Raw genomic sequence first — 22441 nt, 5'->3', positions numbered from 1 at the left:
TGTCAGGGGCCTGATGCATGTGCACGGGGGTGATTCAACTGGGGCTCCATTGACTATCCCCTTCACATGCAACCCTGAGTTTGTGCTGCAATAGAAACTCACACTGTTGTGATGATGAGTAGGCTGTCAGCAATGCCAGACTGTAACACTGTAACACAGTGGTACGCAATTGTTTGTGACAGTCAATACAAACATGATGTGCACAAACATGGGTGCCTAGTTGATGGCATGCACACATTTGCCACATATGTCAGCAGACATGTACCACTGTATTGGCTCAGGCATGGAAATGTGTAAGAATTGGGAGCAAAAGGCAACCTAGCACAAACGTAGGGGGACTGGTATCACTAGATCAGTGACTGTCAGAAATGAGCTGCACATGTGTTCCGACATACAGAAACATAGGTGGCACTGATGTCACAACACACGCATTTGTCAAATGGCAACGTGTGTCCATGCAGGAAGATAGTAATATGAGGTTTCACATCTCATGAACACAACACTGTGGTCAAATGTGACAGAAATCACAAAACACATGCCCATACACACACACAGCAGATACCAATCTTCCCCAATACAAGTGTACACGACACCTCCTGCAACTACGGTGCCTGGGGGCACAAATGGCACACATGTAGCAGAGCAATATGAAGGGAAATGCAACAACACACCACAAAGTGGAAACACATACACAGGCAAATTGTCAGGGTTGACGTGATATCAATGCAGTCCAAGTCCACTGGGTACTGTATGTAGAAACGTTCATGGTTGTCACATGCATTATCATGTGTTGGACATGGGCTTGGTGTTGTAGGTATCTGAACATCTGTATCTCAGACATAACAATGTAGTCCACCCCCAAAGTTCACGTACACATGTATACACGCATAGCATACATGTGCCAACATGTCTGTGGACTCAATGTAGCTACACATGCACAAGTGCATGAGGTATTGAGTAATCACATGCAGCAGACTCACAAACAAACCCATAGGTCCAACATACCATTGTCACCATAATGACAGTACTGGAAATTCACCCACATGTTGCCATACCACATATACACCATTGTTGCACACCCCATGTAACGTGAAGTCACTCAGGGTCCACTCAATGCGCACAATGCGAAAATCCACATAATGTCATTATGTGTGAAAAAAAAAATCATGCATACGAATAGGTCATGCAATACCCCTAAGCTAAGAGATGCATAGCCCCAGTGTGGTTATCGCACGTCCACAGGACTTTTCAAGCAAATGATGAGAAAATACGATGTATGACCGTAATGCATAAAAAAACATGGCATGACTAGAAACATGATGGACAGGCCCAGGAAGTGATATAACACGACATTCTGCCTCCAAACAGTGTACAGTGAGTTAGCTTTCACTTTTACTTTACAGTCTATATGTCTGTGACTGTAGGAGGGTGTGTAGTGCTGGTGTGGTGGTTGTATTGCTGATGTTTGGAGTGTTACTAGTGTTTGTTGTGCTTTTTCTTGTAGTTTTTGTCTTTGGTTGTCTTTAAAATTGTCTTTTGTAGTCTTTTAATATTGTTTCTGTCTCTGTATTATGGGGTGTTGGTCTGGGTTAGAATAGTTGGTGGGCTATTTGGGGGTAGTTGAGTTGGGGTTAGGTGTTTTCAAACTAGTTAATTGGGTGAACTGCACTAGCAGTATGAGTGGTAAAGGGGGGATGCCTTGTATGTCTGCAGATGAGCTGAGGTGTTCATCTGGTTGGTGCAGCACTACCTCCCATTGATTCTGGGACTGGGTGGTCGTGTGATCCTCGGCTACCCCAGAGAGGCACATCGGCTGCGGTGGGGCAAGGTGCTCCACCACCTCAACAGAATTTTTGCCAGTGGTAGGAACAACCCCCAGCTTAAACACTGATGGGCTGATCTTGTGACAAAGGAGCAGGATCTGCTGGATCATCTGTTGGACCAGTTGGTAAGTCTCACATTACCATGCAAAGCTCGTAATTTTGGATGTGCATGACAGTTGCAGATATGGTTGAGTGCTGCATGTAATGCTTTGGATGTGGACATGTCGTATGCTACCTGTATCATGAGTCCCAGCCCCACTTTAGGCCTGCAAGTGAGGTGTACAAAAATGTAGCCGATGCAGGGAACATGTACCTTTTTTCCTGCACAACACTTAGAAAGTGTTGTGATGCATGCATAGGGCAACTTGGTCATGAGCAGGAACAAATGAGGCCAGCACCATGTATCCTGTATGGAAGGGGGTCCCAAAACTTGTTTGGGTGACACATGTATGTGCCATTGAGTAAGTTGAGAAATCCCTCAGGAAAACATTATCCACACTCTGAATGGCTGCTGAGAGCAGGTGTGAGTTGGGAGGATGACAATGTATGAGACGGGCCCCCAATGAACTCAGAAGAAGTGGTGAGAATCTGTTGCAACTCCTGCTGAGTACATCATTTACCTACACATAAATTAATGCATTTGGGCTCTACCTGCATCATGCTGTGCCTCAATTCTCATGATGTGCACACATGGCGGGGTAAGAGTTGTACTGAGGGCCACAGGGACTTTATTGATGCAATTGCTGCAGCACCCCTGTTGTTCTATTGGCCGCTTTGTGTCATTGGCCAAGGCCATTTAAAGGAGCTTGACCATGCACTGGGCCCAGACTACTAGCACTTCTTTGTTCAAATTCCTTATGTATCACATACCCCCTATACTATGTCTATTACCACACATATTTGCAGAGTCAGTTCCACAGGCCTGATGCTTCTCAATGACAGTATGGGGCTGCCTGCATCTGCTCCTTCACTGGCACATCACTCAATTACCTCCACCAAAAAATGGATCCTTTGGCCAAAGAGCAAATGTTTCACTGTTGAGGCATGTATTATGCCCATGTTCAGATCTCTCCCTGGACACATGATAGTATACTATGGCAACAATGCCTGTTCATGCAATATTGCCAATATATCCATGAATACAATCAGTCAACGGTCAAAGTGCAGGAAGGTACAACTATCTTCACACTAGTATGCTCCCGTTGCTAGTGTGTGCCTTGTGATGGAAAACACACATTACTTAGGTCACTGAAGCATCTATGATGTCACTCCTCAACCCCTTGACATGCCCAAACAACCCCTGGGTAGTATTTTGTCAGTGTACTATGACAATGAGATAGAGGACAACAACATCTGAGGCAGGCACAAATGCTATGGGTGTTACAATGGGACAACCACTGCAACAACCATTCCATGCCCCTCAGAAGCAATATACAGTTTCAAGCAGTCCCATATGGTCATGGAGGTGTTGATAATAGACACCTGCATGACAATGCCATGCAGCAATGGAGCACTAAGAAGCACCACAGAGGTGTCAGGGACAGTGATGGTTTGTAGGTGTGTGGGTCCACATTATCTGAGAGTATGTACGAGTGACTGATCACAGGTGTTTGTTAGTTGCTCTGCTCTACCACTAGGATGACGTGCTCACTCAGCCTAACTATTTAACAGTAAACAATGTTGTCCATTAACAGAAATGTACACATTACACTAATCAATGTTTTCAATCAATGTTTTGCAGGTGGACTTGTCCCCTACACTGTCGAAGAGGTTGCAAATTTGAATACTCTGATATAGCTAGTAAGTGTCATCTTCTGCATTATGGGTGCAAATCCTGGGTTTGGTGTGAGTCAGTGTGAAGTGTGAAATGCAATGTAAGATGGCTTTGCCTGACCAAACACCTGATATCATTGGAGAACGGATGGTGCATCTTTTATGTTGGAATGTGGTGCAATGAGAATGGCTTGAATGTAGTCCAAGGGGCAACGTGTGCTGGCATGGAATTGTTTGACATGGGAATTGATATCGGTGGCCAGTAATCCATTGGTGTCTACTATGACAGGTCTCAAGGCAGCTGTTCATGTACATAGCATGCCAGTTTACAAAGATTACATGCTGGAACCACCTATGCTGGAACCACACATGCCTTAACAATGTGGCGGAACAACTACCACATTGTTACCTTGCATGCCTTCACCGTGCATGCCCCTACAATGATTTTACGTTGCAAAAGCATGGCTTGTGAGTGCAACCCCCTTACCTTAATTTGCCCAATCACCCATCCAACCCAAGCCCTCAATCCACCCCACCCCTAACAACTAAACCCCAAGCCTGCCCCAGTCCCACTTATCTCACAACGTCCATTCCCAAATCCACTCTACTGTGTCTTCACCACACATTTGCATAGGTCATCTCATGCATGGTTAAGGCACAGATAAAGGCATTTGTTGTTCTGGCAAGCATAGTTACACTTGTGTGGGGCTCGTCCGCGTTGTTCCTAACCTGTTGTTTGCAATATTTCCCCTTTACAAAGACTTTGCCACAACACCCTTGTCACCACAGTGTGCCACACATAGCTTACACTTACTGACAAGTTGGAACATAAGTGGGTGACATCTGCAGAGGTCTCTAGGGGGCTTATGTAGGAGAAACATACACCACAGGTGACTCAGTACCCTTCAGATATCATAGGGTAAATATATGAGCCCCTAGTGCGACCAGAGCATCACTTGTTTGATGACACTGGTGGCGCTATGCCTTGCTCAGTATTTACATGGTGGCATCAAGACACTATTTGTTGCTTAATGCCACCTTGTACATATGGACCTTTCACTTGTAGAATTTGGCATGGAAGAGGCATGCACAACAAGACCCATTGCAGCTTGGTGCTGCCTCAGATTTACAAGTTTTAGTGAACCTGAGGCAGCACCAAGATCTAACCCGTATTCAGTTGAAGATGGGGCATTCCTTGATGTGATCTTGACAGAATGTGGCGCTGCCAATTTTGCTGCAGTGACACTCTCTGTAATTTTCCTATAAATATGGGCCCATGTGTCTGTAGCGCTGCAAGGAGCCATATTGTGATGTGCAACAATTAGTAGTGTACACATGTAGTTGACAACAAACCCTCAGATGGTTGTGTGAAAAGTCAATGAACACCAGCTTTTAGGCATTTTTCACAACATGGTCCTGCCATCATGCTATTTGTGAGTGATGTAGGTCACAACACATATGCATATGATGTGAATGGTGTGTGCATACCTGGTACTGTGATTACATCTGACATTCATGTGTAAATTATGTACAATGTTTCTGGATACTGTTGCAGCACCCACTGCATTGCCAAACTCACCGTAAGCCTAAGAGCACTCACACAGCCACCATATGTGTGCCATTTAACACATGTAGCACTACATTGCACCAGGTAGGGGGCTTCAGTTCAGTTATGTGTGGACAACTCTGATGTGCAGAATAGGCTTCAAGCCTAACTTGTTGGGAAGTTTCAATCAGTTCTAAATGTGGGCACATCATGGGCAATGGCATGCCCCTTTGTTATATATGCTCAGGACAGGTCTTAAACAGGGCATAACAATGTTGATTTACCTAACTTTAGGATAGCAGGTGGGAAGTTACCTGACCCCCTATCATATGGGTCACATCTTGCCTCCTTGCTGACTGGGCAAGCCGTGATGTTCCACCAGGTGTGTCAAAGGGATGGATTGCATGTACAGCCTCACTAATACACAGGGACACATGTAATCTAGACTTGTTGGGGAACTTGAGGCTCACAAGATAGACAATACAAATGTTGATCATGGACAGTTCTGTCCACTCAGCTCTGGACCCTGTTGTATCAAAACACATTTCCTTCATCTCAGTGACATATACATGATACTGATGATGACTGGTAGGAAATATTCAGAGATGAGGAGTGCGTTATCATGGAGGAATGTGTGTTAGACTGTATATGTTATCTGCCGTTGCAGTGTACATAATATATCTATGCAATCTCCACCCAATGCTGTTACTGATGCTTGCTTCTCCTTATGTTTCAACTGCCAACAAGAGTGAGGCACAGAGACAAGACTTTCACAAGAGGGCCAAACGTTACCCCCACATAGTGGAAGTTGATGATGCCTACCGCCAAATGGGCAGAATGTTCCAAAATAAAAAAAACAACAGGTGAATGGCGTGCCTTTCCACATGGGGGATCTCAAAAACAGCCACAGCAGGACACTGGCAACAAGCCATCAGGGGTGCAGAGGGCCATTTCTGGAGCAGGGCCATCAACGTCAGCTGCACCACTATCAACGCAACCACCAGTGCAGCCACCTGCAGCAGTGGGGCCAAGTCACTTTGAGATGGACTTATGAGGATATTGGGTTGATATTGTCAAAACTGACAAAATTGGAGAAGGAGGTTGCAGCAAATGACAAGATGTTGCGCTACGTCAAGTTAACCTCCCAGTTCTTACTCCTCTCTTTTACAATTTTGTATTGCTATAATGAGGGTATTAGATATGTAGTGTTAGGTTAGTGTAGGATAGACATAGATTAGGTTAAGTATAGTGGGGGTGGGTTTTACTATATCATTTTATTGTTGGGGGCCGGGCGGGGGTAATTTTGGGGTATTTGTGTATGAAAAAAAAAAAAGTATTAAAACAATACAAAAACTATATATTTGTTTAGGCCATAGGTTAGGTAGTACATGTGTAGTTATAGTTTATGTTGTCCTACTTGTATCTCATCTCATAAAGGGGGTGGGGGAGAATGTTTAGCATTGTTACATGTGTAAGATAAGTTTAGTATAGGTTAGGTAGGTGGAGTTTAAATTTTAGGATAGTTAGTTTAAATTAGTTTAGAATAGGGTAGGTTTTAGATTTTCATATGCTTGACGGTTTTTAAAAAATCCTGTTCATGTTTGCCTCATTACTTTTTTTTATGATTGTGTCTGGGATTTATCAGGCGTACACTGGGCAAGATGGAGGAAATGGCCTAGGGTATGCTTGCTGTCATGATTTCCCAGGTTTCCCATATGCATCCTCATGACCAAAGAGCTGTCAGAATGGCTGCTACATTCTGGGGGTGATTCTAACCCCGGCGGTCTTAGACCGCCGGGGCCAGGGTCGGCGGGAGCACCGCCGACAGACCGGCGGTGCCCCGCAGGGCATTCTGACCGCGGCGCTTTGGCCGCGGTCAGTGCAGGAAAACCGGCGGTCTCCCGCCGGTTTTCCGCTGCCCGTTGGAATCCTCCAAGGCGGCGCAGCTTGCTGCGCCGCCGAGGGGATTCCGACCCCCCCTACCGCCATCCAGTTCCCGGCGGTCCGCCCGCCGGGAACCGGATGGCGGTAGGGGGGGTCGCGGGGCCCCTGGGGGCCCCTGCAGTGCCCATGCCACTGGCATGGGCACTGCAGGGGCCCCCGTAAGAGGGCCCCTAAATGTATTTCACTGTTTGCTGTGCAGACAGTGAAATACGCGACGGGTGCAACTGCACCCGTCGCACAGCTTCCACTCCGCCGGCTCGATTCCGAGCCGGCTTCATCGTGGAAGCCTCTTTCCCGCTGGGCTGGCGGGCGGCCTGAAGGCGGCCGCCCGCCAGCCCAGCGGGAATGTCAGAATTACCGCCGCGGTCTTTCGACCGCGGAACGGTAACCTGACGGCGGGACTTTGGCGGGCGGCCTCCGCCGCCCGCCAAGGTCAGGATGAGGGCCTCTGTCTGCTTGTGCACACATTTGACATCCTGAGTTTCAGCCAGTCACAATGGGGCATATTTAATAGCCCCTAGCGCCACTGGAGCGTCACTTTATGTGACAATCCAGTGGCACTAACCTCTGCTCCATATTTACAAGGAGGTGTAATGCCACTTTTTGTGGCGTCACGCTTCCTTGTAAGTATGGGCCCCTCCGACGCAGTTTTCAGCCTCAGAGGGGCATGCAATAAGTGTTGCTGTGGACGTGCTACAGCAACACCCATTGCATTTTGACACTGTCTCAGATTTACGAAATTTCCTAAACCTGAGACAGCACCAAAATCTAACGCAACCCCAGGGGTGGTGTTAGCAAGGCTCAACGAGGAGGAATACTTTTGTTTCTCCTCGTTTTTTACTTTTTCTATGCGTGCTGCATTCTGCAGCACAAATAGAAAGAGCAGAATGGCAGAAATGATTGTTTATGTGCGGGAAGGTGTCCCTTACTGCACATAAACATTCATTTTAAAATGACACTTTGACACTTCTGCGTGTACTGCATTCTGAAGCACACACAGAAGTGCCAAAGCGCCATTAGTAATTGTTTATGTGCAGGAAGGGATGTCGTAGTTGGACTCTTGCTCTGGGCAAGACTGCTGGTTTAAGGAAGACAGTACTAATGTTTGTAGGTGATATGCCTATCCTAAAAAAAGTTGCAACTGTAGTTCCAACCCTTCCGGCTCACTAGCAGTACCTCACCAAAAACCCACATACAGTTAAAGGTGATTTGTGGAAGCCTTTACCCATGTACTCAAGAATATGACATCTCAGGGAGTGTTGTGGTTAAACAGAGATTACCCCTTTCTCACAGATACATCATGTCTCAACCAAACACAGGCAATAGCGAAGATGCAGTAACGTTTTCAATAGTTTTTATTCAACACAATCTGCGGTAAATTGCATGGGCTGCAATGATTAGGATAATGAACAGTGCAAGAGAAAGAATTGTAAAGATAAGAGTCATGATTGTAAAGACCCCCACCATCTTGCAGTAACATAGAAAGACATAGTATATAATATGTCCTATTACCCTATTCTGATAGGCCTAACCTTCTACCTAAAGGAGATCTGGGCATGTTAAACCTAATCTGCCAATGCCATGTCCCTGAGAAGAGCCCCGGGCCCTTGTTACCTTGGAATGAGGTCTCTAGCTCACACTCCATAGGATCACAAAGTCCGGGTCAGCATCAAGGCGATGTGCAGCATCGATAGCAGCGATGGTATCTGGTTGGAATCCCTCTGATTATCTGTTTAAAGTGAGGTGTATTTATACAGATCTACTTGGACCCCTGACGTAGGTTGTTCCCAAACAATAGATAACACAGCATGCTTGGGACGGAAATTAATACAAACAATTCCCTCAAAGGCGTGAAGAGGGAAAGTACCTAATGTGAACACCTACAGTTTGTTTGTCTTTGTCGCTTGATTTGACGCCTGAGCACGGTGGCACTGATAATTAATTAAATAAATGGGCTAAAACAGGGCAAGCTAACTAGGTTAAAAGTCACTAGGTGGCGGGGCACAAGTCTGCAAACAAAAGGCTAACCTAACTCCTGTTATCCCATTAAAACAAAGTAGGATTCACTGCAGGGACACCTTCCCACACATAAACAATCATAAAACTCAATGCAGACATCCTTGCACAATGGTGCAAGGATGCCTGCGTTGGCACTGGCAGCTAACTTTGCGCCAGCACTACGGACAACACAGGGGTGCACCGTATTAAATTAAATACGGTGCATCCCTGCATTGTGAAAATGATGGCCAATTTTGACGTGGCGTCACACTCTGTCATTTTCTCATTAATATGGGCCAATGTGTTTTTAGTCGTCATCTTGGAGAGGTGAATATGGTACTTCACCTGTCATTGGTGGGGTCCCGGTAATGCATTGTTGGCAAGTGTGGTACATCTGACAACTCCCAATTTAGGAGTTGCGTCCTGCAACACAACCAAGTGGCCATCACTAATTACGTTAGGTTATCCTGCTCCACACATACCAGTTGTACTTGTACTCCCGTCTGTATAACTCAAAGTTTATTGGACAATGAGCCATACATGCCATATGGCTACTTCAAAGGCTATGTTTTCAGGAGCATTTGATCTGCACAGTAAATTGGTTGTAGCCAACAACACCATCATTCAGCTTCTGCTTGTTTGGATCCTAGTGAGTTGCTTAGTGTCTGACAGTCATGCACTCTGGTACTGATATCCTGTACACATTGACATGGATTGGCACAGTGGTAACTTATTGCTGAGTAGACGGATCACAGTAAACATAGACATGCATGTCCTCCTGTGGTGCAGGACTTCCACCTCCAGTCTACAGGGCTGCCTTACAGTTCCTGGCAAGTTTCTCCTTTGTGCTGCACTTGCAATCGTGCCAGCGCTTCTTGCACTCGGTGACAGTCCTTCTTACCTCCGCCATGCTGTTGATTGTGTCCACTATTTGCTACCATATTGCATCTCTCTTCCCAACTGGCAATTTGGAGGTGATGAATAGCTGATGTTGGTGCTCCATTACCTCTATGACCAGGATGTCATGCTCCTCCTCAGTGAAGCGACACTTGCTTCTCCTGTACTTGTTGTGTACCCTCCCTGCTGGTACATGGGAGTATGTGGTCTCCCTGGGGTCTCTCCTGGCCTAATGCTTCTATTTTCGTTTGTGTTAGCATTTTGATTTTGACGCTAAAGCAGTGTAAAAATGGTGCTCACCCTTTTGCAACATGTTTATATGTTGCAAAACAGTTTTGCACTGTTTTTGCAGCCTTAACGTCATTTGTACTTACGGCATCGCACAGCTGTTATAGTCTTTCTTTTCTATGCTACCCATTCCTTAGACCTGTTGTGCATTATACCTTTAATATGGTGCACAGCTGATGCTATGGAATGGCGCTAGCTCACACTAAATAAAATGAGGCAAAACTGCATTAGTGCAGTTTTGCATCATTTAGTATAAATATGGGCCAAAGTGTGCATCATTCCTGCTTGGAAAAAAGTGTCCCATCTTAGCCAGTCCCACACCCTGAAGGGCATATACTGTTGCTTTTTCCTGCCCGAAGAGGAACCACGTACAGTACTCCAGTGAGACCTGTGACGAATAGAGGAGAGCACTGAAAGGGTTTCACGAACAATGACTGAGGAAGCAACCATGGGGAAGACACAGCTAGTTCAAGCCAGAGGTGCGGCAGCTTCTCACGATCATGAAACCAGTAGTAGGCGTACATGCAATGCACAGCGTGGTAGTACGTCTCTAAGTCGGGGGTATTGAGACCCCCATGTCATATGGGAGGGTGAGCGTATCCCAGCCCATCCAAGGCTGCTTCCCAGCCCAAGCCAAATTGATCAGACTAGCCCGTAAGGAATGAAAAAATTGCACAGGGTAGCCTAATCTGGATATTCACAAATAGGAAAACAAATGCGGCAAGACCACCATTTTCATTATTGCTATGCAAACAGCTAATGCTATAGGGAACTGTATGCAGAGCTCTGCCACTTCTGAAAGTTTCTGGACCTCCTTACCATAGTTTTCAAGTATAATCCCCATTGGGTCAGTATGCAACTGTATGCTTAAACAGCACTGCACCTGTGGTCCATTGGAGTGGGTCCTCCAACTCCACCATTGTAGTGACTGCAGTAAGAGTGAATAATAAGGACTTATCCCAGTTTATACAGAGAATAGAGTGTCCACCAAACAACACTATCACCTGCAAGATTGGTGGTAGATCATGCTCTGGATTGTGCACATATAGAAGTGTGTAATGCACGTAGACTGAGATGACTAAATTATATCATGGAAATCATAACCCTCTGTGAACATGATATTCTTGGAGTGCACAGGCCAGTGGCTCTGCGACTGGAGCATACATCAGTAGTGTCAGGGGGCATCCCTACCTTGTTCCCCAAGTGACATCAGGGGGGTCAGTGACTTTGCCATTAATTGGCAGACGTGTTGTCAGCCTTGTATAAAGTGTTTCAACTAGTTGTAGAAAGATATCCCCTACCCTGATGTGCCAGAGTACTGATAACATAAAACCCCATTCCAATGAATCAAATGCTTTTTCAGTGTCAAAAGAAAACAGCCACTGCCCTCACCTCCGGGTCCACTTGTGTAGTTGCAGTAAAAAAGGTTCTGAGGTTTTAAGATGATGATATACCCGGAAAGATTCGCACCTGTTCTGGGCCCACCACCAATGGAAGTGAAAGCGCTAACCAATTGGCCATGATCCTAATATAAATGTTAGCATCCACATTCAACAATGACAGCGGTCTGTAAGATTCTCAATTATCAGTTAGCTTACCTAGTTTCAATAAGGTGACCAATAATGCTTCTCCCATCAAAAGCAGCATATATCCCTTCTTTACCATTTCTTTGAATAGGGTGATCAAGTGGGGTATAAGTGTGTCCTGATAGGCCTTGTAGAAGGCCACCACAAGCCCATCAGTGGCTGGTGCTTTATCTCCAGGCATATCCTTCAAAGCAGATGGGCACAACGGGGCCTGTAGGCACGCCCTGTGCTCTGTCGAGAGTCACTTCATTGCTATATGCGCTAGGTAATCTACAGTAGCTTCCTCACCTTGTATGGGTCTCAATGTGTGAAGATCTGCATAGAGCCAGTGAAACTGCTCAAAAATGTGATCTTCTGTTTGCAGCGGCACCCCTTGTTCATCTCTCAGTTTCAAAATCATGTCCTTCTCTCGTTTTGGGTGTAGAAGTGCTGCTACTGTGTTTTCTGGCCTCTTCCCTTCCCCGTACACCTGTGCCAACACATATTTTCTCAAGTGATTGAGTACACCCTGTGCGGTTTTGTGATATTGCTCCAGCTTGACCTGTATGTCTCCCGATAAACTCCTGTCTGCTGTCTCCCTGTGCCTCTTTTCTAACACTCCGATCTCCACCTCCAACTTGGTCAGCCTACCACACAAGGATGAAAGCGCGCAGGCATGCTTGGAGATGGTAACCCCGGAATGTAAACCTTAAAAGCCTCGCCGATTGTGGTGAATTTCGATACAGAACCAATGTTATTACTAAAAAACTAATTTATTGCCTGCAAGAGTTCTTCCCTAAGTGCTGCATCTAAGAGGTGGTATGGTGGAAAACACCAAGTAAATGCCTATAAGTATGAATGGTGTAATTCCAGTTCTAGTACAACTGGGCGAATAATCATAGTATGTAGGTGGCCAGAGTCCTCATCACTGCACCAGCAAAATCAGCCAATAGTCAATTTGAGTGTAAATGTCATATACTGTGAAGTAGTATATATATCCTCATGTGGGGTGTTTATGTCACCATACATCCAGCAACCTGTGCTGCTTCACAAGCTCTCGAAGGGCCGGGCTGCTACAGAGGGATGCTGGGGTGGGCCCCTTGAGCTATCACTGTCAGGGCATAACACACAATTAAAGTCACCACCCCAAACCTGTGGCAGGTCACCCCACCTTAAAAGTATGGCACACAAACTATAATAGAATTGTGGGTCATCATAATTGGGGCCATACACCCCCTAGTGCCGCTGTCAGTTTAACTTTGGTACAGCAAGCCACTACATACCTATTACCCCATTCTATGGACAGTTACTGTATATTTACACCTGACCTCCACCTGACCCAGATGAACAACCCTCTAGCATGTATGGTAAAGCCAGCACTGCAACTGACTCCCTGCATATGGTGCTGTGTAAACATAGTATTCCATGGGGCAAGGTGTGTCTTTTGCAACAGTGCTACATCAGTTCAGTGGCATATAAGGTATGCTACAACCTTGCGCACCTTCCGACAATCATTCAGACCCTGAACATTCAATATGAGTAACTTTAAAAATGAGGGGTTCGGAGTACGCTGTGCAGTCCTGCTCATGTCATTCATCATCCTCCTGTGTCATAAGCAAACCTGCAGTGTCAGTAAGCAAATCTGTAACTATTGTCAGCCAATGCCCTCTCACAATAAACAGCCGGAATGAACACAACCTTCCCCCCCACACAGTCAGAGCCCACAACTTACACAGAGAAAAAAAGATTCCCCTAACCATGACCACATTGACAACAACAATGACACCAACATAGCTTCCCTGCTCGATAACCTTGCCACAACAGGACTAAAGCAACTGGTCACCTCGCCAACACACATCGCTGGACACACACTAAACACCACCAGCAACAACATCACCATTGACAACACCCCCATGCTTCACGGGACCGACCACCACTACATCCATTTCACCATCACCTCACTGACCATCCACCTCTGCACATTCTGAGCCCCAAGCAGAAAATGGAACCAGATCACTGAGGAACAGCTCAACAACACCCTCAGCAAGTCTTCTTCACTCCTCACCCCAAACGCTAACATCTCAGCCTGGAACTTCCACCAATGGTTCTCCGAATGTGCCAACACCCTGGTACCTCTCCATGTCACATCAGCTAAACACCATTTCAAGAAGCCCAGCTGGTTCCCCCCACACTCCAGGACACCAGGCACACCTGCAGATGCTAGAGAAAAGATGGAGAAACAGCAAGTTCCGGGAAGACTTTGAGGCTTTCAAAGCTGCCACCAGATCCCGCCACCTCATCAGTCACCAAGAAATCTGCCCTGCAGGACTGTATCAATGCCCCCACTTACAACACAAAGAGCTTTTCACCATCGTCAAAGAGTTTGCCAAACCCTAATCAGAAACTGCAAGCATCCTTCCATCTCAAGACCTCTGCAACAGAGTAGCCAACATCTTCCACTGGAAAATAAAAGACATATACAACAGCTTTGGATCCCAAGACCCTCAGAGCCCTCCAACAACCCCCCAGCTCCGACCCACTGAACCATCACAGATCATGCACCACTGGACCACCCTCACCACAGAGACCCACACCATAATGAGCAGTATCGACTCTGGAGTCCCTAGGGACCCCTGTCCGCACCACATTTTCAACAAAGCCAACACCTCCATTGCACCCGAGTTCTGCCACACCTTCAACAATTCCATAGAGACAGCCACCTTCTCAGAGGACTGTAATCAAGTTGAGATCTGCCCTCTCCTGAAGAAACACACAGTCGACCCCAGGGACCGCAATAATTACGGCCCCATCTCTCTGCTGCCTTTCCCAGCCAAGGTCATCGAAAAGGCCATCAATGCTCAGCTCTACAAGCACAACGAGGCAGAAAAACATCCTGGACATCTCCTAGTCAGGAGCAACCACAGCACGGAGACCACCCTCCTCACTGCCACAGATTATATCCGCTCACTCCTCAACCTCAGCCATACAGCAACCCTCATCCCACTGGACCCATTGTCTGCCTCTGACTTGATTTTACACCTCACCCTCTGCTCCTGACTTCACGCAGTTGACATCCGCAGAAAGACCTTACAATGGATATGCGCCTTCCTGTCTGACAGAACACAGAGTGTCAAACTCGTGCCTTACCTGTCAAAACCTACGGAGATCAACAGTGGAGTTCCACAGGGCTCCTTCCTGAGCCCCACACTCTTCAACATCTACGTTGCCCCCCTCACATCCATCGTCAGGAACCACGGGCTGTTACCCAGCTGATCATCTCACTGACCGAAAACCCCACATGGGCCAAGAAGAATATCCACAAAAGGATGGAAGCCGTCGCTACCTGGATGAAGGACAGCTGCTTCAAGCTCAACTGTGACAAGACCAAGATCCTCATTCTGGGACCCTCCACATCAGCCTCGGACAACTCTTGGTGGCTATGCACCCTTGGCACCCCCTCCACCCTAACAAACCACGTACACACCCTCAGCTTCATCCTGGACTCATCACTCACCATGACCCACCAAGTCAACTTAGTCGGATCCTCCTATTTTTACACACTGTGACTTCTCTGGAAAATCTACAAATGGATCCTAAAGGGCTATCACAGAACTGTAATCCATTCCCTTTAAGCCGGCACCACCCAGAAGAACCAAAAGAAACTACGCCTCTGCCAGACTCGTCCTCGACATTCCCCGCCGCAAACACATCTCCAGTCACCTATGAAACCTCCACTGGCTTCCTATCGAGAAAATAATTAACTTCAAACTCAAACTGCCTACAAGGCCCTCCCTGACCTAGGACCTGCCTACCTCGACCACTGCATCACCATCTACTCCCCCACCAGACCACTCCACTCTGCTCAACATGCACTAGCCACAGTACCATGCATACGGAAGCCCTCAGTTGGTGGAAGATCCTTCACCTACCTCACGGCAAAGGGCTGGAACACCCTGCCCCTGTCCCTCAGGCAGTCACCATAACTATCTCAATTCATGAAGGACCTTACAACCTGGCTCTTCAACTGAAGCTCAGAGAACAAAACTCCTCGGCGAGTTGAGACCCTCATGGGTGAGTAGTTGCACCCTATAAACCTGATTTGATTTGATTTGAGTTTCTGGGAAGCAATGTTTCACCCGGATTATACCCAGCCACCGGCAGTGGCCTAGTGCCACCATGTTGATGAGAAAGCAATCTGTGCACTCTACAGGATGATTGCACATTTTCTCAATAATTCTGTGGTGGGTGAGCTGCTGTGTGTTGGTGTCATTCCTGTAAATGTCCGTGTCACTGGTGTGGCCCTCAGGTCATGGTGTGTGTGTGTCCCACCACCAGGCCCCCAACATCCAACAAGACACCAAGTAGCCTCAAGATCCCAACATGTTGCCTGCCCAGTGGGAAGCTTAATCACTGTCTCCATTTTGGTCATGCAAACCCAGGTTTCCGTGGATGAAATGTTGTACACAACCACATATGATTTCCACATAACTGCAAGTCACTTCATGATGCATGCCAAATGTCAGGTAACAAACCTTCCCCATTTCACATTTGCAGAACACTTTGCTACATGATGCCACATGAATGGCATGAAAATGAACATTGTGGGTAAAAACTGTAGTCCTACCTGTCATGTCCCTCATTGCTACTGAAGTTGTGCATGCCAGATGATATGCAATGACGGGTGAGGGTATGTGGGAGTCAACAATCAATGGTGACACAATCCTGTCTGTAGCACCACATGAAATGTAGCCCCATCACATATATCTAATTCCAAACACATGTTGGCATGCACATATGTGTGAGGGAATACAGCCATCATCCCATGAGCACAGGTAGACCATGCATGAAACAGCAGTGAAAATAATTTGTTAGAAGTGAAAGGAACACATGCTAACATGTAGGCCAAGGAATATTAGCTACAGTGATGTCACACAAATCATCTCAATGGAAATTCCCCACTTACCAAGGGGAAGTATTGATCTATAGCTGTACCCAAAGAACAATGTATGCTCTGTCACATGTATGATAGCCACCTTCCCATGACAGACAGTAGTGAGACACCAGCACTCGTGACATAGAAGACAAGTGGCCTCTGGTAGGGCAATTGCCAACTTGCTTGCTTGAGTAGACACATGGCTGAGGACAGCGATTCATCGTTTAAATTTGTGTGGGCTGTAACACTGAGGAGCAGTGGACTGTTGCATACAATTTAGACCCACAACAACACACTAAGGGGGTTATTCTAACTTTGGAGGAGTGTTAATCCGTCCCAAAAGTGACGGTAAAGTGACGGATATACCACCAGCCGTATTACGAGTTCCATAGGATATAATGGACTCGTAATACAGCTGGTGGTAAATCCGTCACTTTTCCGTCACTTTTGGGACGGATTAACACCGCCTCCAAAGTTGTAATAACCCCCATAATCTCACTTTAAGATAATTCAATGCATGTTTTCGTTAATACAGCCATCTTTTGATACCCAAAACTAGCCTCATATTTAACGGTGTCAGGCTGTATTGTTTCATGTTTTTCAGCTAGATGTACACAGCCATGTGTTGGCCATGTGTTGGCCATGGAGTACAAATTGTATGTGGACTGTACTTGGTTGTGTCCTAGGTCTCTGGGCTAATAGGCAAGACACATCAATATGCACCAAATTCCATACCTACACAAACAGTTACACATCTTGTGTGTCACACATGGCCCATCCCCAATCGTCAGGGTGAGATGTCAGAATCTAGCACATTAAGCTATCTGACAAGCAGGAATATGCTCTGTTCGCACCCATCTATGTCTGCTGTGTTCCCCTCAAACGCCCAACAAGCTTGGGGTAGGCCACTGCCAGAATGCAGGCCATTAGGGTGGTCAGGCTCTGATGTGCACCCCGTCGGGGTTGCGAGGACAGTCCCAGCTGGACCTCTGTGGTCTTCGAGGCCCAGCGTCTCAGGTCCTCCCACCTCTTCCGATAGTGGGCACTCTGCTGGCTATGGACCCCGAGGATCTGCACCTTGTGGGCAATGAATCTCTAAATACCCTTCTTCTGATGGGAGTTGACCTGTATGAATGCAAGGGACAACTTAAAAGATTACAAACACATGTTTTGTCACAAATGGTTGTGTCACACATATGTCAGAAACACTAAGCACAAAATGGGCAATTTGTCAACACTTCAGAAGTGTTGACAAATTGGATACGTACAGGGACATGACTACACACTTGAGGGGTTATCTGCAGGCTACCCTGCTCATGGCCTATAATTACTAAGCAAGCCTACTGACATCAGGTAGCCAATGCTGCAGCAACATGTGCTGTGATGCAAGCCACAATAAAACACCTCACACCAATGTGGCTTCTGAAGAGTAAGCTTCTTAGGCCTGACTGGACCAACACAGTTATACTCTACAACATTGACTCACTGCATACAGTCCCTATGGACAACTACCATAGTAAAGACTTCACCTTAAGACTTGAATGACAATAAAAGAGCTGGCATGGTGGGTACTGAAAGTCACACCCTGTGTATGTGTAAACATGTGGCCTGCCAAATGCCAACTCATACCACTTTAGGGTGGGTTTTTGTAGTATGTACCTGTACCACAGAATACACTTTCGAACATATGTGACAAACCTACAGAAATGGCATCCAACATACAAAGGTATGTTTGTTTCAATTTCTGCTATGTAACCAAGCTACTGGATCACATGTCATGGCCTCCCTGGAACCTGCACACTATCTGCACTGTGAGTTTGTCAATTGTGCAATATGTCTGTAAAACATATGACTTATGTGAAAGTGGCAACAAAGCTGTGGGATTAAGGGACCTGCCATGAGTCAAAGATACACTTTGACAGTTATGCAAAATGCACATATGGATTAGTTCATGGATTTACCTCAGCACCCATTCCAAATCTAGTCAACGGACTAAGGCATTCAAGTTTTGCCACTAGAGCCTCATACTTGCCACATGGCAGGATCTGCAGGTCTACAGAGAGTGGGCACAGTGCCACACTTGCATAGCCACAGTAACTCTCCCACAGCCTGGAGTATGTCCCACACTGGAAGACACCTTTGACAGGCCCTGGTCTGTGCAAGCTGAGGAGACAGAACCAACATGATACTCACATTTCCATCACTTCCATCCATGACAGTACATTAAGGGGCCAACAGCAAAGTGACTTGTGTGGCAACCTAAAGGGCACAATGAGTCATGATATGCCTTCCAGACAACAGTTTGGCAATGACAGATGTGTGGCGAAAGATCTGTGGCACAATACACATTGCTTTCACGACCCTAAAGGACAAGATACATACACAGATCATGATGTCATGCACGTACATGTTGTCTAACATTCACAACCTTATAAACAAAGAAATGTAATTGTATAGCAGGAAGGTCTCCTCATCTAGTTATGTGCAGCCAACAGAAGGAGGGTCTAGGGCTTCAAAAGCATCACAAAGCACAACTTAATTGTCCACAACATAAAATACAGGTCTCCAATACCTGCACCATGTATATCCCATTGATTCCTCACAAACTGCAACAATAGGCACACAAGCAGTTCAACTGGCACACAGAGGAACATTGTAGCCTCTGAGGAGGGAAAGGATGGTGTTGAATAGTCAATTGTGCCTATGAGGTACTTATCTGCTCCTCTGGTGAGCCATAGAGCTGACCATACAGGGGAAGAACCTCGTACACAAGCATCTCCAGCTACTATGGAGAGAAGGCAGGGGCCCTTTCACCTGCTGGCCATGGCATGATTGCTCCCAGAGGTGGCACACAGCAGCTGTAGTGGTGGAAGTGTTGCTGGCAGCAGTGTCAGAAGTCAAGAAACTGATTTTGCAAAACATGGCGTACATGGATGAACATATGCAGTCATCACCGCTGACGGACACAGCCATTGGCCAGTGACCACCACAGACAGCAACGTTAGCCTATGGCTGTCCCTGCCACCGTTGATACTGTCCACCACACAGACGACTTCTACTGGCGGACACGGGCAGTTCCTGATGTATAGTGGCGTAAGGGAGGCATTTGCTATTTTGGCAGTTTGAAATACAGTACATGGCCCTGCAAAATGTGTCACAACAAAGTATGTGTAGGATCATCACATACATCCTCAATCTCTCTTTTGTGTAAATCCAGCTACACAACCACCAGTGTTTTGTGTTGCAGGGCACATATGTCATATGATGGCAGTGCACTGTCCACTACCGCTTATGGTATTTTTGGTGGTCAGACAAGACTGTCACATTTCGAGGGGCACTTGAGTAGCAGATAATTGGGTGTTGTTCGAATCCATGCTGTGGACACATGTGTTCAGAACCACAGGGTCACATTTGACCCTTGAGCAGTTGATAGCTGTGAGGTGTACTGGGCGTAATGTATTTCTAGTTAGACATGTTTTGTCACATGATGTTGTTGGTATGCGTTATATATGTTGGGTTTAACACAGTGACTTATGTTCCAAATCATGTTTATTCACACAAAGATACCCTGAGAGAGGGAGGGTGTGACAACCTCCTGTCTACCATCCATTACCAGCCCTTCAGGCCATGGAGGAATGACACATTATTCAGCTCTACTATCTGCATAAGCAAACAATAGTGGATTTATTCCATCAGTTGGAGCCGGATCTGATGCCAGCTAATGGTAGTCCATACTGCATACCAACCATTGTTCAAGTCATGGCAGTATTGCACTTCCTGGCCACAGGGCCCTTCCAACATACAGTGGCCCCAGCTGATGGTAAGTCCCAACCTATGTTCAGTCTGGAGTTTAAGACTTCCTCTCAGCAATGCTAAAACACATTGACAGATATATCAGGTTCCCCCAACTTGAGGATTTAGCCATCGTGAAGGTTGACTTCTATGGTTTTTCCCACTTCCCACAAGTGGTGGGAGCCATTGATGGCACACATGTTACCTTGGTGCCACTGCAGGTGACTGAACAAGTCTATCGCTACAGAAAAAACTTCAATTCCATCAAGGTGCAAGTTGTCTGTTTGATGGATCTCTACATCTCAAACGTCTGTGTACGTTTCATTGGATCAGTCAATGATTCCCTTATAATGTGGTACAGCACCATCCCCCAGCTGATGTCACAACTTCAACCAGAAAGGGCCTGGCTGGCTGGTACGTCACATCTGTCTTGATTGTGTATGAGCATTATAAGGTGCTACAATCATGATGTCAGCGACTCGTTGCATTCATGCCCTATTCCTTAACACGAGCCTCAGCATATCCAAACCGTCCTTGGTTATCAACGCCGTTGAGGAATCCAACTATGCCAAGGGAAGTCTGCTTCAATGAGGCACATGAAAGAACACAGCAGGCAATGGAGAAAGCTTTTGGGCCCCTGATTGCTAGATTCCGCTGTCTGAACAGGGTTGGTGGAACCCTCCTTTACTCACCTGGGAAAGTGTGTCAGATGACTGTGGCATGCTGCATGCTCCACAACATCGCCCTGTGGAGGATTATCCAATACCTCCCAGAGGACGGGGAGCCTGCAGTGCCACTGGGTGAGAATCATAAAATGCCAAATAAACATGACAGCGGTGAAGAGGAAGGAGATGACTTGTGGGAAGACCTCATCCACAGTTTCTTTCCAATGGTGTAAGTATGTAATGTGATGTAATGACTGTGACTGTGCAATGTACTGTAGTTGTGAGAATGTGTGGAGTTGTTGTTTTTTTTAAAACAGTTAGGGAGCTGATACTCTGCACAAATCAGCCAGAGGCTGATTGGTAAGAGAGCTTTTGTCTCATCCCCACCTTGATAATGTTGCTTTGTTTGTGTCAGATTTCTTGCAATGTACTTTGTTTTCCAGATGCTGGCTATGTGACTTGTGTCACATACATTTGGCCAGATATACAAGGCCCTAGTGCCTCCTTGCACCACATTGATGTCATTTTTTTTACGCTAATGTGACTCAACGAGGCAAAAATTACTGTGCCATATTTACAAAGTGATGCGATGCATGTATTGTGCCATTTTGCAAACCCTTTGGGCCACATTATGCCTGCGCTAGGCATAATCTATGCAAGGGGGCATTTCAGCATTAGGAGGGCTGCAAACATGGAGCAACAAAATCTACAAGATTTCATTGCACCGTTTTTAGTGTCATTTTTAATGCCTGCTCAAAGAAGGAGTTAAAAGGACTCACTCACCCATTGAAATCAATAGGCATCCTTGCACTTTGATCCACTAGTGTCAAACGTTTTGATGCTAGTGGAGCAAAACGCCACAATGTCGATGCTATTGGCCTAACATGCACCATGGTGTGCTGTATTGTAAATACGACTCACCCATTGTGTTCTTAGGTGGTGGTGGGGGGGTAAGAAATCAAGCTCATCAGTACTGATGCACTAGATTCTTGTAAATCTGGGCCATGGTTTCATGCCTATACTCCTTGTTTTGTTCTTTGTACAGGTACCTTCACCATGACATCTTCATGTGGGTATTTCAGAGTTTTGACATTCGCTGGTATGTTATGGTGTTCTGACACCTGTGCCAAGACAATTTGAAGTTAGAAGTTTAGAAGTGTCCATTGGACTTGTTTTGTGTCCTGTGGTGGGCCTGATGCATCATGTGTGTCATCATG

The sequence above is a fragment of the Pleurodeles waltl genome, chromosome 3_1 (genome assembly GCF_031143425.1).
Source record: "Pleurodeles waltl isolate 20211129_DDA chromosome 3_1, aPleWal1.hap1.20221129, whole genome shotgun sequence".
In the NCBI taxonomy this organism is placed as follows: Eukaryota; Metazoa; Chordata; class Amphibia; order Caudata; family Salamandridae; genus Pleurodeles; species Pleurodeles waltl.
Note: the sequence above shows the minus strand (reverse complement) of the source record.